This window comes from Stenella coeruleoalba (assembly GCF_951394435.1).
Source record: "Stenella coeruleoalba genome assembly, chromosome: 11".
In the NCBI taxonomy this organism is placed as follows: Eukaryota; Metazoa; Chordata; class Mammalia; order Artiodactyla; family Delphinidae; genus Stenella; species Stenella coeruleoalba.
The window spans coordinates 29,452,916-29,468,283 of record NC_137157.1 but is presented as its reverse complement, the minus strand read 5'-3'; the positions used below and the strand labels follow the sequence as shown (position 1 = coordinate 29,468,283).

Here is a 15,368-nt window from a genome sequence, read left to right as displayed (position 1 = left end):
TAATTTAGCAATGTAGCAAGATACAAGATTAATATACAGAAACCTGTTGCATTTCTTTATACTTATAATGAAATATCAGAAAGAGAAAATTTTTAAAAAATCCTGTTTAAAATCATGCCAAAAAAAATATACTTAGGAATAACCTTGACCAAGGAGGTGAAAGACCTGTATGCTGAAGACTATGAAAAATTGATAAAGGAAATTGAGGATGAGTCAAAGAAATGGAAAGGTATCCCATGCTCTTGGATTGGAAGAATTAATATTGTTAAAATGGCCATACTACCCAAGGCAATCTACAGATTTAATGCAATCCCTATCAAAATACCCATGACGTTTTTCACAGAACTAGAACAAATAATCTTAAAATTTGTATGGAACCACAAAAGGCCCAGAATTGCCAAAACAATTCTGAGGAAAAAGAACAAAGCTGGAGGCATAACCTTTCCAGACTTCAGACTATACTATAAAGCTACAGTAATCAAAACAGTGTGGTATTGGCACAGAAACAAACACTTAGATCATTGGAAAAGAACAGAAAGCCCAGAAATAAACCCACACACCTGTTATCAATTAATCTACAACAAAGGACATAAGAGTACACAATGGAGAAAAGACAGTCTCTTCAACGAGTGGTGTTGGGAAAACTGGACAGCTACATGTAAGTCAATGAAATTAGAACACTCCCTCACATCATATACAAAAATAAACTCAAAATGGTTTAAAGACCTAAATATAAGATATGACACCATAAAACTCCTGGGAGAGAACATAGGCAAAATGTTCTCTGACATAAATTGTAGCAATATTTTCTTAGATCAGTGTCCCAAGGCAAAAGAAATAAAACAAAAATGAACAAATGGGATCAAATCAAACTTAAAAGCTTTTGCACAGCAAAAGAAATCATCAACAAAATGAAAAGACTACCTATGGAATGGGAGAAAATATTTGCAAGTGATACAACCAACAAGGGGTTAATATCCAAAATACACAAACAGCTCATAGAGCTTAATATAAATAAAAAAGAAAAATAACCCAATCAAAAAGTGAGCAAAAGATCTAAATGGACATTTTTCAAAAGAAGACATACAGATGGCCAAAAAGCACATGAAAAGTTGCTTAACATTGCTAATTATTAGAGAAATGCAAATCAAACCCACAATGAGGTGTCACCTCATATTGGTCGGAATGCCTCTCATCAAAAAATCTATAAGTAATAAATGCTGGAGAGGGTGTGGAGAAAAGGGAACCCTCTTACACTGTTGGCGAGAATGTAAATTGATGCCACCACTAAGGGAAACAGTATGAAGTTTCGATACAAAACTAAAAACAGAGCTACCATATGATCCAGAAATCCCATTTCTGTGTATATATCTAGAAAAAACAAAAACTCTAATTTGAAAAGATACATACACCCCAATATTCATAGCAACACTACTTACAATAGCCAAGACATGGAAACAATCCAAGTGCCCATCAACAGATGATTGGCTTAAGAAATTGTGGTAGTATTTATATATTTTTTCTTATGAGGTCTAGCATTATTTTTATAGATTTCCCAGGAGTTTCTTTGGAAACAATTATTATCAACTATGAATAAAGACATTTTTCATTCATTCATTTCAATCTATATCCTAGTATGGTAATTTGTATCTTCTCTCCTTTTCTGTAGGTAACTATGGAAAACATTGATTTTTAAAAAGAACCAAATTTTGGCTTTTAAACATTTTGTCTACTGTTTTTATGCTTTCTATTTCATTGATTTTTGCTCTTATTTTATTATTTATTACCTTCTATATTTACTCTGGGATTAATTTGCTCTTCTTTTCCTGGCTTCTTAAATTAAAAACTTAGATCATTGATTTAGTCCTTTCTTGCCTTCAATACAGGCATTTAAAAGTATAAATTTCTAAGAAATGCTTTAGCTATATCCACTAAATCATAATGTTTTATGTTTTCGTCATTGTTCAGTGAAAATAATACTACTTTTGGGTGGGTTTTTTTGATGCATGGTTTACATACAAGTGTATTACTTAATTTCTAAATATTTCCGTATTTCCTAGATATTTTATTGTTATTGATGTTTAATTTAATCCTATGGTTGTTTTCAGATCAGAATCTGTAAGATTTTAATCTTTGAATTAAATTTATTTTATGGCTGAGCAGATGGTTTATCTTGGGGAATCTTTCACATGCACATGTAAAGTTTATATAGTTTGTACTTGTTGAGTTAGTGTTCTAATAATGTCATTAGATCAAGATGTTTGACAGTGATGTTCAAATTTTCAAAACTGGTACTTATTTTTTCTAGTAAACTTTCCCGATTCATAGATTCCTATATCCAAATGACTGTTACACGTATTAACTTCATTGTTTAAAGTATATTTTAGACTCAACAGGAAACTGCTCAAATATGTCCCTCACCAAGCCTCCACTATTTCAGTAAGTTTTAACACTATTCATCCATTTGTCCTTTGCTCAAGTCAAACACTAAGAATAATTTTCTTTACTTCTTTTTTTCTTACACACTACTTCCAACCATGTTCTACCTCCAAACATTATTAAATATGACAATTTATGAACATTTCTATGGATAAATCTATAGTCCAACCATGATATCTTTCACTGACTGCCCTTTTTGCCCCCCTCCTCCCCTCATAACTTCACATCCCGGTTGTCAAAGAAGAGACAGAAAGATCTTATTAAATCCTCCATTGGCTCTCATGTGACCAGAAAAACATATAACTCCATATCATGGCCCACTGGCCCCTGCATGTGTCTCAAACTTACCTCAAGCCACTCTTCCCCTTCTTCATTATTCTCCACACACAGTGGCTTTTGTTTTCATATGTGAAGTCTGAGGGTTTAGCACTTCCTGTGTCTTCAACTTAAAACAATCTTCCCCCAGATTATCTGATTCTCTCAAGGGTGCTTCCTCTCTCTGCAGAAATCTTAACACAGATATCAACTTTTCTTATGGGACTTCCTTGACTTCCCCAATTCATGTACTACCCACCATCACTTCCTCAATATTATGCTATTTTATCTTCTTCATTACCGCTTTTATTACTTGAAACTATTTATTTGTTTATGCATTTATTATCTCTTTCATTCCTGGAATGTGATATTGTAAGAGGAGGAATTAGGTAAATTGTGTTCAGTGTAAATTGAGTTCAGTGTTTCTGTTGTATATCCTGTCTCTAATACAGTGCCTGATACACAGTACCCACCTAATAAATATTGATTAATTGGTTGACTGATTGAATAACTGCATTTCTCTCAGTTTAGAAAAGAGACCTAAGTGTTTAGCTTAATTATCAATGATACATATTCACAGATTTCACTAGGTACGTGACTTTCTCATGGAAAGTCATGAAGGGGATGCTTTCCATAAGTGATTCACTTTTTTAATAATCCCCACTTTTTCTGTTTAACCTAAATCCCTCCATTGTATTTTAAATCAGTTCCTCCTGTCTCTACCCAGTATGTGATGAAAAACAGCTGGTTGCCTCTCTTTGAATCCTTTCTGTCATTCAAGACCATCATAAGGCCAGGTCTCTTTCTTCTTTCCAGGCTAAATAATTCTGCCATTTTTAACACTTCCTGAAATTCTGAATGCCTACCCCTGAAATCCTTTCCAGGACTCTTGATTTACAGTCTTGTCCAATAGAACTTTCTGCCACATGGAAATGTTCTAAATCTGTGCTGTCCAATGCAGCAACCATTAGCCATATGTGCGTAAGGAGTACATGAAATGTGAGGAACTGAGGGACTGAATTTTTAAATTTTATGTAATTTTAATTAATTGAAATTTAAATATCCACATGAGATTAGTGGCTACCAAACTAGCACAGCTCTTTTGGAAGCTGTGGAATATGCTATATGCTCCTATGCAGAAGCCTATTTTATTTACTAGTTGAAGACTCATATTAAATATGAAACAGGATATTTTTAAAGTTTGTTGTTAAAAAAGTTCCAACACAGTATTTAAAGCAAATTTTGGATCTAAGTTGTCTTAAACTTGACTTTAATTATAAAATTGACGTTAGAGCATTGGTTAGCTATGTAAAAATCTTTTTATTTATGGAAGAAGCTAACTTTAAGAACCTTAATTTATGGTATGGCAGATTTATTGTAACAACTTCTATGATTTTCCTCATATATGACATTTCTTTCTGATGAAACGAAACATACAGAACTATTTGATTTTTCTAACTTTTTAAGGTATATGCCATTTAGACTAGATTTTCCTCAGATACTATATATGATGCTATGTTTAAATTTCTTAATACCGATGACACCCTCTGATATTAAATTTATTTTCAGATTTTAAGGTGAGAGACGTGTATTAATTAGGGACAGCAGGTGGTATTTGAAAGTCAGCCTCACATATCTGGGTCATGGTTATGTCATGACATCTAGTGCACTTTCTGATTGAAATAACTGTGTTCATTAGACAAGTAAGTGAGATTTATGCCAAATTTAGCTATCAAACATGTTTTTGTTTCCGAATTTATATGTCATCTTTCACTTCTGATTTGGGGGATTAAAAAGAGTGTTCGCCTTTATTTTGTTTTTTACAAATGAGAAATATCTTGATTTAAGAAATGGATGTCGATTTTTTTAGCTTATTTAGTTGAGCTCTCCTTAATACATTTGAGACTCCAAATCTCATTTATGCTGAATTAATTGAATATCAAATATAAAACCAATGTGCTTTATATTGAAATTTTAGTACTGCTGCTAGTCACAAAGCATACTTATACATTTCTATTGATATATCACTTCTAATATTTCAGCTTTATTTAAAGCAGGAATTTTTAAAAAATTAAGGGGAGGAAAAGCCTTCCAGATGTCATCTGTGCTATATCTCCCCTAGACAGGAAAGCGGAACATATGGTTCACGACTGAAGGGAATAATGGATCATCATATTTTTAGGATTCCTTGAATATACCATCTCAAGACTTCTTTTATTTTTCCTTCTTTCTTCTTCATAGAATCTAGCTATTTCTGACTCAATGTGAAAAGGTTTGACTTTTTAAAAAAGCTAGCAGTAAAGGAGATAATTCTTCAATAACATTGAAATATCATTTTGAATTCATCACATGCTCTGAAATCTTAATGAGCTAAGGGTCACATATTTTACAACCATTTCTCTTTGAATCTCTCTCTGTCTGTCTCTCTCTCACACACACACACACACACACAATGTGCCTATCAGCTTTTACAAAAGTCAGTCTACTTACTTAATATCTAATATGTTCTTCATTTTTTGATGGTAGAGAAGAAAAACTAAAATCTCAATAAAATAAACATGTTATGTGGTTTTTGTAAGGCAGGAGTCTTCATATAAGTGATTTCCCCGCCACTCCCCAGTACAGAAGAGTGTACTGCTTAAAGCCCACAAATTTCATTAGTGGAAGGATAATTGAAAATTGTGACTTCAGTGCTCATAAACTGTGAGACATTTTTCACCTCTCTTCTTTAATGGTGCATGCAAATGCTAAATTTCATATATCGTGATGAATGCGATCGTGATGAATTTCATATATCATTAAGCATGCGAATGACTATGTTTGCTACTATCAAAGGTAAAATTAAGAGATTTATTAGAAAGCTTTCCCCATGAAAGTTCCAAATTTAATTAAATGCAATTCATTAGAAAGTATGGCAAGTCCCCCCCAGACCCATTTCCCACCAGTTATGTCTAACCCATTATCTGTGCTTTGTTTATATGTCCAGTTATGCTGTTTAACACACGGAAGTATGCTTTTGACATCTCTTTATCGAACCCTTAATGAATAAACAAAATAAGTAAGAAAAATGAAAAAGAAAAAGAAAGTATGCCAAAGACATTACAGAAGAAAGGAGCAACTAGTGATATATATACATATAGTTGGTGAGAAGAAGAAGAAATAACCATATATGTAACCACACATGCACACTTTTTTAAACTTTTAAAAAAAACCTTAGACTTGAGAATTCACAAACGTCAGTATCATCCTTTGCATGTACTAATATATGGCATGGCATAATCTTTGTTTTATCCTGATACTCTACACATATATAAATACACACACACACACACACACACACACGCGCACGCACACACATACACACACAGAGCAACATCTTCATCTTTTTCTTGCTGTAGTTCTTACATTTTTTGACTCATAGAATTCTCATATGGAAAAAAATCTGAGGGCTTCACATCTTTCTTGAAGTTTGACAAGGGACCTCTCCTTAGGAACTTGAGAGAAAGAGCTTTCAAGCATTTCACTATAACTGGCACACTCAGAAAAGGTTTATTGAGCTGAAATTTTTTATCTCCCAAATAAATCAAGCTAATGCATTTTCCTCTAGACAGTTTTAAACTTAAGAGGTCTAAGGAGCAGAAATCTAAAGATAATTTTTCTTTTTGGGGGGGCAAATTTTATTCTATAAAATTTAGCTTCCATATTGTTAGTCTCAATTATGTCTTTAAATGCAGACTATATCTAGACCCCATGATATGTTTACATTTTATTGAGCAGAAACAGTTGTTAAATGTTTCCATATTAAGAATTGAAAGAATATAGACATTAGCTAGTAAAGCCCAATGCAGTATTTAAATTACTCCCCAAAGGTGTATCTGTTTCTTAAAATTTAGGGTGATTTTAAGTCTTTATTATTCTTGCCAAAAGTTTATTGATCTTATTTGTCTTTTTAGTGAGCCAACTTTTGACTTTGTTAAAAATCTCTATTCTACTTGCTTTCTGTATCATAAAGTCTGTTCAAAACTTTATTATGTCATTTATTTTATGTGTATTGTGATTTTTCTAACTTTTTAAAGTAAATTTTACTTCATTAATTTTCAGAAAATGTTGCCTCATTCTTTTTTCCCCTTTTCACAAATTAATATTTTTAGCACAATAAAAATAAAGACAGAAGCTAAAATTTACTTGTTATAAGAATTTTGGCAGGAGAGAAAAATATTAAACAGACACAAGAAACTTAAAACATAGTATTCCAAAACAGTTCAATAATTAGACATAGACTTGTGCAAACATAGATGAATTTCTACAAACACCCAATTAAGAAAACAAAAAGACATCTTCAAAAACCAAAATTTAAAAGGGCCTCAGATTTTTCTTCCAAAATAATAAATACCAAAACACAACAAATAAAATATCTTCAGGCATTTGGGAATCTCTTTATCCATTTTATAATCAGAAAAAAAACTAAGATGAAATGTAGTAAAACAGAGAATAATGACAATGAGCAGAATGAATAGTATAAAGAAATAGCAAAGATGTAGTGATACAAAATAAATCAATCTACTAATTTAAGTTGGAGATAATAAGATCTAAACTATATAAATAGTAGACATAGGAAGAAAAAAACAACTTTGAGAGTCACTGTATATCGTGAAATAGTGTCATATGGAATAAAAGGGTTAGCATAAATTCTGAATTATAAATCATTTAACTTAGCCTTGGCATATCCATCTGTTAAATGCGACCAAACTCACAGGATTATGATGAGGTAATACTGCATCTTATTTACATATCCATTTCCTCTCCATTTTTTTTTTTTTTTTTGCGGTACGTGGGCCTCTCACTGCTGTGGCCTCTCCCGTTGCGGAGCACAGGCTCCGGACGCGCAGGCTCAGCAGCCATGGCTCACAGGCCCAGCCGCTCCGCGGCATGTGGGATCTTCCCGGACCGGGGCACAAACCCGCGTCCTCTGCATCGGCAGGCGGACTCTCAACCACTGCGCCACCAGGGAAGCCCTCCTCTCCATTTAATGAGATAATGTGTGGGAGGAAGCATTATAAACTTCTAAGCTATATTCCAAAGTCAGGTGTTATTTACTATTGCTTTTTTTTTTACTAAGCTAAGTCTGGAGTATTTGAAAACTTCTTTTATCTGGAAAGTGAGGAAGAAACCCAAAAATTATTCCAGGATTCTAGGTCTGAATGATTGGAACAATGGAAATATTTTTTTAAAAATAACAGAATAACTGGACTTATCATTTATTTCCCAAATAGACTTTGCTTGCCCTTGAATTCAGGTTTATGTTCAAGGTATTTGTAATAAAAAATGTGGATATGTGAAAGACAGGCTGGATTAGAGAAGGAAAACAATTCATTAAACTATGGATGTGTTAACACTAAGAGCATTTTATGCTAGAACATTTTAGTAGAGATAGAAATGCTAAAGTAAGCAAGCAACTATAAATTTAAATGTGGAACTTGAAAGACAAGTTGGATTTGTTATTCCACTGCCATAGAATTTTTAAAGGTCATGATTACTTAAAGATTTAATCTACCGTCTCACTTCATAGGTACAAAACTTAGGTAAAAGAGCAGACTTAAGAGATAAGAAAAGAGGCTTCGTGAATAAATAAAACAAGATGAATGAAATATAGTTCTGTGTGAATTTGTCTTGAAGTTGGATGTTTTTCTTATTGTTGTTTGTTTGTTTTGATTTTGGAAGACACTGAAAAGTGAGGATAGGAGATCTAGATCAAATATTAGGCAACTTAGCTAGGTGAGTCAGTCAAATAACACCAAGGAAAATAAAATGAAGCAGTTGTAAAGGCTGGAGTACAATCAGTACATTATAATAAACAAGGCAAGGTGGCAGAGTTGCAAGGGCATGCTCAAAAGAACCAAAAGTAAGAGGAAAGTCAAGGAGAAAGAGAATATTAAAAATTTTAAAACAACTATTTAATTTTGGAACAAGGAAACCACTGGCAACCATTGAGAGAACAATTCCAGTAGAGCAGTGATGATGGAAGCCAGCTGGCAGAAGGCTATGACAGTAGAAAGTGGAGAGGAAACAAAGGCATCAATCCTTGGAGAAAAGTGGATAATTTTTCAGGTTTGTGTTCTAAGGGCTTATCACATTCCCTGGCATTTAGTGGAAATACCAAAAGCATCTGTTGAAATGAAATGTATTTGAATGTGAGAGTTCAAGATAAAGAAACTGGTTAAAGGCTAGGAATGCAGAAAAAAATTAGAGAACAGAGTGGGAAAGGGCCATAGAAATGGCAGGAGTCATATTTGACATAGACCTGGGATCTTGAACCAAGTGTTGATATATCAGAGTATTATTGCACAAGGAATGACAGAGATTGAGGTTAAAGGTGATGTAAAGACCAAAGGTTCCAGCAAGAATCTGGACAACAAGTAGAGGGATCCCCCCAAAGTGGTATTATGCTAAACTTCTCCATCTAGTAAATTCTTTATATCCTTCTGTACTGGAGCCAATCCTTACACAGTAATAGACAAGACTTTTAGAGACTTAGAGATAAGAACAGATAAATGGTATGCTTCTCAGAAAATTGAGTTTAAAGAGAAAAAAAGACCAACAAAATTTGGATTTAGTAGAAGAAAAATGGTGCTAGGAAGGGGATTTATGAATGGTACTCAGATCCACAGAAAATCAGAAAGAAATGGAATAAATATATGAAATGAAGCACTAGCCCTAGAGAGAATTTTCTTTTTCCTAGAGCCTAATGGGGAAAGAGAGGGGATAGGTAAAGAAAAAAAGTTGTTGAGTTGATGATGAGAAAAAATGCTGAATTCATGTCCAAGAACTTAAATCTTTTTTTAAATTGAACTATAGTTGATTTACAATGTTGTGTTAGTTTCAGGTGTACAGCATTGTGATTCAGTTATTTTTTCAGATTATATTCCATTATAGGTTATTACAAGATATTGAATATAATTCCCTGTGCTATACACAGAGAAGTTAAATCTTCCTGTGGAAGTAAACTACTGAGTCTTCTGATAAAGGTAGGTCAATGGAAAGTGACAGAATTGAAGAGATCAGATCAGAGTTGCTCTTGTGGAAGATTCATGAAGTAAACAGTAAAAGAAAAACTAAATGTTTTTCCACCATTAAGATAATGAGCAAGGAACTATTTTGTATCATGTATACATAGTGGACTAAAGCTATAGTGTTTTGCATCTCCTTAGATTATGGCAAGTGAACAAAGCAAGCAGTGCAAATGATCCAAGAAGGAGATAGTAAAGAAACACATTGTATTTGTGTTAGCCGTGTCAAATTAGGTCATAAATAGCTAAGTATATCCAGTATCTAAGGTTTTCATATTGGTGTCTAACTGTACCCTTGTCAGTTAAGCTTCCCACATAAAATCTATTTACAGGATAGAGACTTCCAAATATGAAACTGTTGCTCTCTGGTAGTTCTCAACAAATCAACTTTTCAAAAAGAAGAGGAATGGTAAAATATTCCCAGTCATCCCCTGGACAAAACTATATGATATAGATCTTCATTTCAAAAAAGTCTTACTATGACATTTGTCTTACACAGAAGTTCTACATCTATAAAGTGATGCTGTAATTTTAATCAAAGTGACTCCTATTTTAAATTTTATTTCAAACTTTCAATTTTCTTTCTAAGCTCTTAATTGTTTTCTTCATTGACATTAGGTTTCTTACAATAAAGTTTTGGTGTACTAGCTCTCAATAACTGTTAACTAAGAATTGGCATGATTTTGTTACTTTGCTTTTCCAGTTTTTTAGTTCTATGTATTTTATGGTTTGGCCTTCTTTTAAAAAATAGATTTCATAATATTTGTGCCTTAGTTCTATGTGCAAGAGATCAATAGTACATAAAAATACATAGAATTCCAGACCTCATGGACCTGTCTTGTAGGAAAGACAAATATTAATGGCTTAATAATATAGTCCTATTTACATTGAATAATTAAAGGAAGGGATATCAAAATTTTCTTTTTTGATCTCCTGAAAAGATGATAAAAAGAACATATGAACTGTTAACTACAATGGCTAATCATGTCATAAATTGCACATATGATATTTAAGATCTAAAGTGATTTATATACATAAATAGCTATAATACAGTTAATAATTATACATAAGTGATATGTGATAGATAAATTAATTTTATATGTACATGGGTAATTGTATATATAGCTATAATGTATCATATATGTAACATAATAGATAAAATAATGTTATCTTCTGTATGGGTATGTGCATTATTTATATAGACATACATGACATTAATTTAGTCTAAACTGTGAATCTTTACCTTTATCTCTGTATAAATACTTTCAGTATAAATATCCATTTCTACCTTTTACTCAAATTGAAATATTTAATACGCAAACCTCGACAATAGCCTGAATCTTTTTTTTTTTTTTTTTTTTTTTTTTTTTTTGCGCGGTACGCGGGCCTCTCACTGCCGTGGCCTCTCCCGTTGCGGAGCACAAGCTCCGGACGCGCAGGCCCAGCGGTCATGGCTCATGCTCTGCGGCACGTGGGATCCTCCCGGACCGGGGCACGAACCCGTGTCCCCTGCACCGGCAGGCGGACTCTTACCACTGCGCCACCAGGGAAGCCCTAGCTTGAATCTTAATCAGGTTATTCTTATCCAAGGTCTCAAGGCATTGTCTCCTGTTCCTTATATCATTATTACCCAGCTAAATTGCTACCCTTATTGTCATTTATTTTAAAACCAGCTGCTTTAGCATATGTTGCTTATTCAGAAAGTGCCCTGCACAATTTCACCCACAGTTATAAGAACCAAGATGTGACTCATTTGTGTCGATTCGTAAATAAATGTAACAGTTTGGCAGAACAGGCCCACCTATTCTGGTAGGTCCCAATCCCACCTCATATCTTCTGCAGCTTCTTCTTTTATAATATATTCCAATACATTCCCACCTTTTTTCTTTAATTCTTTTAAAATGTAGGCACTTTATTAACACTATTATTTTTAAATTGCTGACTTTTTCTCTCTTTATTTTATCTTCTTGTCAATTCTTAAGAATATTGACCTTAGAAGATATTTACCTTGAAAGAGTCACTTACTTAACTTCTCTGAATCCCAGATCCCTCGGCCTGTAAAATGTGAATAGAGACATCTACTCTGGAGGAATATCTTGAGAATTCAGTTAAGTAATGTGTGTAAGGTGCTTAGTATAATGCTCAACATTATGGCCGTGGTAACTATCTGGTTTTTATATTTCAAAGTGGAGCTTCTTCTAGACTTCCAAGCTGTGTCCCCCTTCTCTTTGCCATTTCATGTAAACTGCCTACAGCATTTCAGCTATTCTTCATTAAGTATTTCTTGTAGGACCTGACTTGTATTTTGTCCTGTATTTTGGAATCTTTAGTGTTTTCTTTCTGGGATTTTGGCCTGAATAAATATTGCCATAGCAAAATATCATCATGAACCTGATTATTTTCTTCTTGGGCATAAACTAGTGTTTCCTTAGTTTATTGACTTAGCACCTACACTGATTATCTTGTTGTGTTAGAGTAAGGGCTAAACAAGGCAAAGACCAGGAGTTCCTTCCCTGTTTAGACCAGTTGGGGTTGCACTGAAAACACATTTCTTTCATGGCCACAGATGTGCCCCTAACCCTGACCATCTGCTTAGCAAATGAGCAGGAGGGGCAGGGTAAGTAACAGTGGTCTGTATTATACAACCCAGTCCCAGCACTAACATTGTATGCCACTAATCGCAGCATCATCATATTTAAAGACTACAGCACAGCTGAGCAGATGTCTTGGGTGTGATCCAGGAACAACACCAATGAGCGGGGAGAGTGAGAAAAATGAAATCCTTAGACAAAGTGACATCCAACAGGGACCCTGAATACACTGATTTAGACGTACCTGTTATTACGAATTATTTTAAAAGAGTGAGCAATTTTTATCTTTAATGATTCTTCAGTTATCCTCTACAAGAGGTTCAGGCGAACATCTACTTGAAATTTTTATCCTCAAGCCAATTTTACATTGTAAAATATTATATATACATAATACATATAGGTTATATTATTTAATATATATATATGTGTGTGTGTATATATATATACGTATGTATTTGGCTACAATTTGAGTTTCAAAGTGGTGTGTTCTTAGTTGCCTTGTCATGATTTGTCTGATTTGGGTAATTTTAAATAAAATTTTCATTGAATTAAAGAATTTGAATTATAGCCATGAAAGGGAGATTTTGGCAAACAGTTTAAAAGATCTCCAACCTCTCATTGCCTTCTGAATTCTAATTAGGCAAATATAAATTGGTTCTCTGTCAGAGCAAGCTGCCCAAAAGACAAAGCTGCACTATTAAAATCAAATGGCACAAACGTCAGCAGTACGCTGAGACATTGGGATTTCCAATGAGAAAAACTTCATTAAAAGAATGGTGCTTTCCTCAGAGTTCTATTTTTATCCCCTGTCAGAGAAAATGATGAGAATCTCTGTTTTTTCAAAGGGAGAAAAAGGTGTTCACAGATGAATAGCATTTATATATTGGACACTTTATCTTCCGGGGACAGTTTGATCAAGTTACTGGTTTATTATCTTTGAAATACTAATGAGATTTTTCCTTACAGAGGAAAGTAGTCTTTGTTCATAAGAAAAAAGAAATGATTCATTTATCAAAGCATTTGCTCCAGATGCTTACCTTTTTTTTTTTTCATTTTTTTCATAAAAGTACATACTGCTTTTAACATTTAACAATTAAATCAATAGTCAGTGACCTTTGGGTGTGACATTCCAAGTCTTTATTTGTTCACTCTAATTTCAGATTTCATGAGCCAGCAATGTACTTTAATGATTAGGAGATCTATTTATATAGTGTAAATATTATTGCAGACAAGCAGTAATGATTTAAAAGAATTGTTTATGAAGGTTTTTTTCTTAATTAAATGAGAGTAAAGCAGTCCACATGATCCTTGATTTTGCTTTTCTTTATAGAAGTTGCAGGAGAAAGATCACCTCTTGTGGGAGTCATTATGAGTCATAATTCTCTGCTCTGTTATTCCTAGGACAGCTGTTGGGAGCAGAGGCTGTCAAAAGGGAGCATAATGCTGTACTTGTTGGAGGCAGGTACTGTTTTACTTCATCTTTGCATCCTCTGTGCCTGGTACATAGGAGGTTTTAATAATGGCTGTTCAATAAATAAATCCAGTTTGGAAGTATCCTTTTCAGATATGTTTGTATTGAGGTACTATTGTACTGAATTACATTATTCTTTCATTTCACTATTGGCCTATTTATCTTTGCAGTCCCACCTCCATGGAGATATGAGTGAGGCCACCAATCATAGCTTCATTTCATAAAACATCTTTAATCTAACCTAATGTCTAATCATCTGCTAAAGCTCATGGATATGTCTTTAATTAGAAATACAGAATATTAACCTTCCAGACACTCACCCTAAAAATAAACCATAACTCTCAAATGTCTAGTACGTATGAAAATTCTAAATGTGAAATAAGTACTTGGGAAAGATGTGTATATTAAATTTTATTTTCTGATCAAAACAGATAACCAAAAGAATTTTTTCATGGTTTTGGCCCCAATATCTAGAAAAGCTGTAATCCTTAAAAATATTAAGGGCATTATAACTTTTAACTGTATCTTTCTGTTACTTTTATTCCAATTTTAAAATCATTTTTGAATTTAGATTACTTCAAAAGAATTAAAAGGATTATTCTTTGTATTATATATGAATTTTGTGACATATCTCAGATCCTATGGGCAATGAAGATGCTATAAATGTTCATATAGAATTTATGAATTTTCCTTTTTGCTGACTCTGTATGTAGAAGAGTGCCTAGCACATAAGTGTTCAATAAATGGTTTATAGTAGATCTGAACTAACTCAGGAATTCTATTTCTGAAAATAGAATAGAAGGGCAATTAAGTGTTGGAAATACTTATTCATAGACTACAATAAGTAAATGAGGGCCTTGGTACATAAACTCTTGCATTAAAGTATAATCCAATGGTGAAAAAGGACAGGTAAGTGTACTTTCATTAGTATGACCATCTCATTTTGAACTGAGATGAAAGAAATAATGTATTAAGGTAGCCATATCTTGCTTTAGAAGCAAAGTTGGAATTAAAAAGCCCATTTTATTTGGAAGATAAAAGTAAGTGAATTAATTCATGAATTCTAAAGGAATAAATTAGTTAAGGATTTCTATATTGTAAAATACTCTGGTAAAATTTTTTACCTTGAGTTCTTCCATAGCTGGGTGATGATGTATTATTTAGTCATCATAGTTTAATTTTGAGTCATAAATTCTGACTGTATCAGGCATGATTCACTAATAAAATCAAGTTAGAGTAAAAGGAGATCTTCCAGCTTTAATGGAACCATGTCTCAGGCTCTACAGGTAGTTCAAGGAAGTTTCCAAGTCAATATAAGATTTTGTTGTATAATTTTTTATGTTCAACTTTTCAATTATTGATATTTTCAGAAGAAAATAATTTAAACTGAAAATATATTGCCTTTTTGTAATACACTTGAGTCTATAAGCTAGAGAAATATTTGATTCTTTCCAAATATTCATGATTAAATAAATTGATAAATGT

General features: G+C 33.1%; 1 long non-coding RNA gene across 1 annotated transcript in view; it reads left to right on the top strand.

The window, feature by feature from the left end:
* Positions 1–13,923, top strand: part of LOC307194653 — a 493,721-nt gene extending 479,798 nt beyond the window's left edge. Inside the window, exon 6 of the long non-coding RNA XR_013830601.1 lies at positions 13,814–13,923. This is a non-coding gene — a long non-coding RNA (uncharacterized lncRNA). The remainder of the gene's footprint in view (positions 1–13,813) is intronic.
* The last annotated feature ends 1,445 nt before the right edge of the window (positions 13,924–15,368 follow it).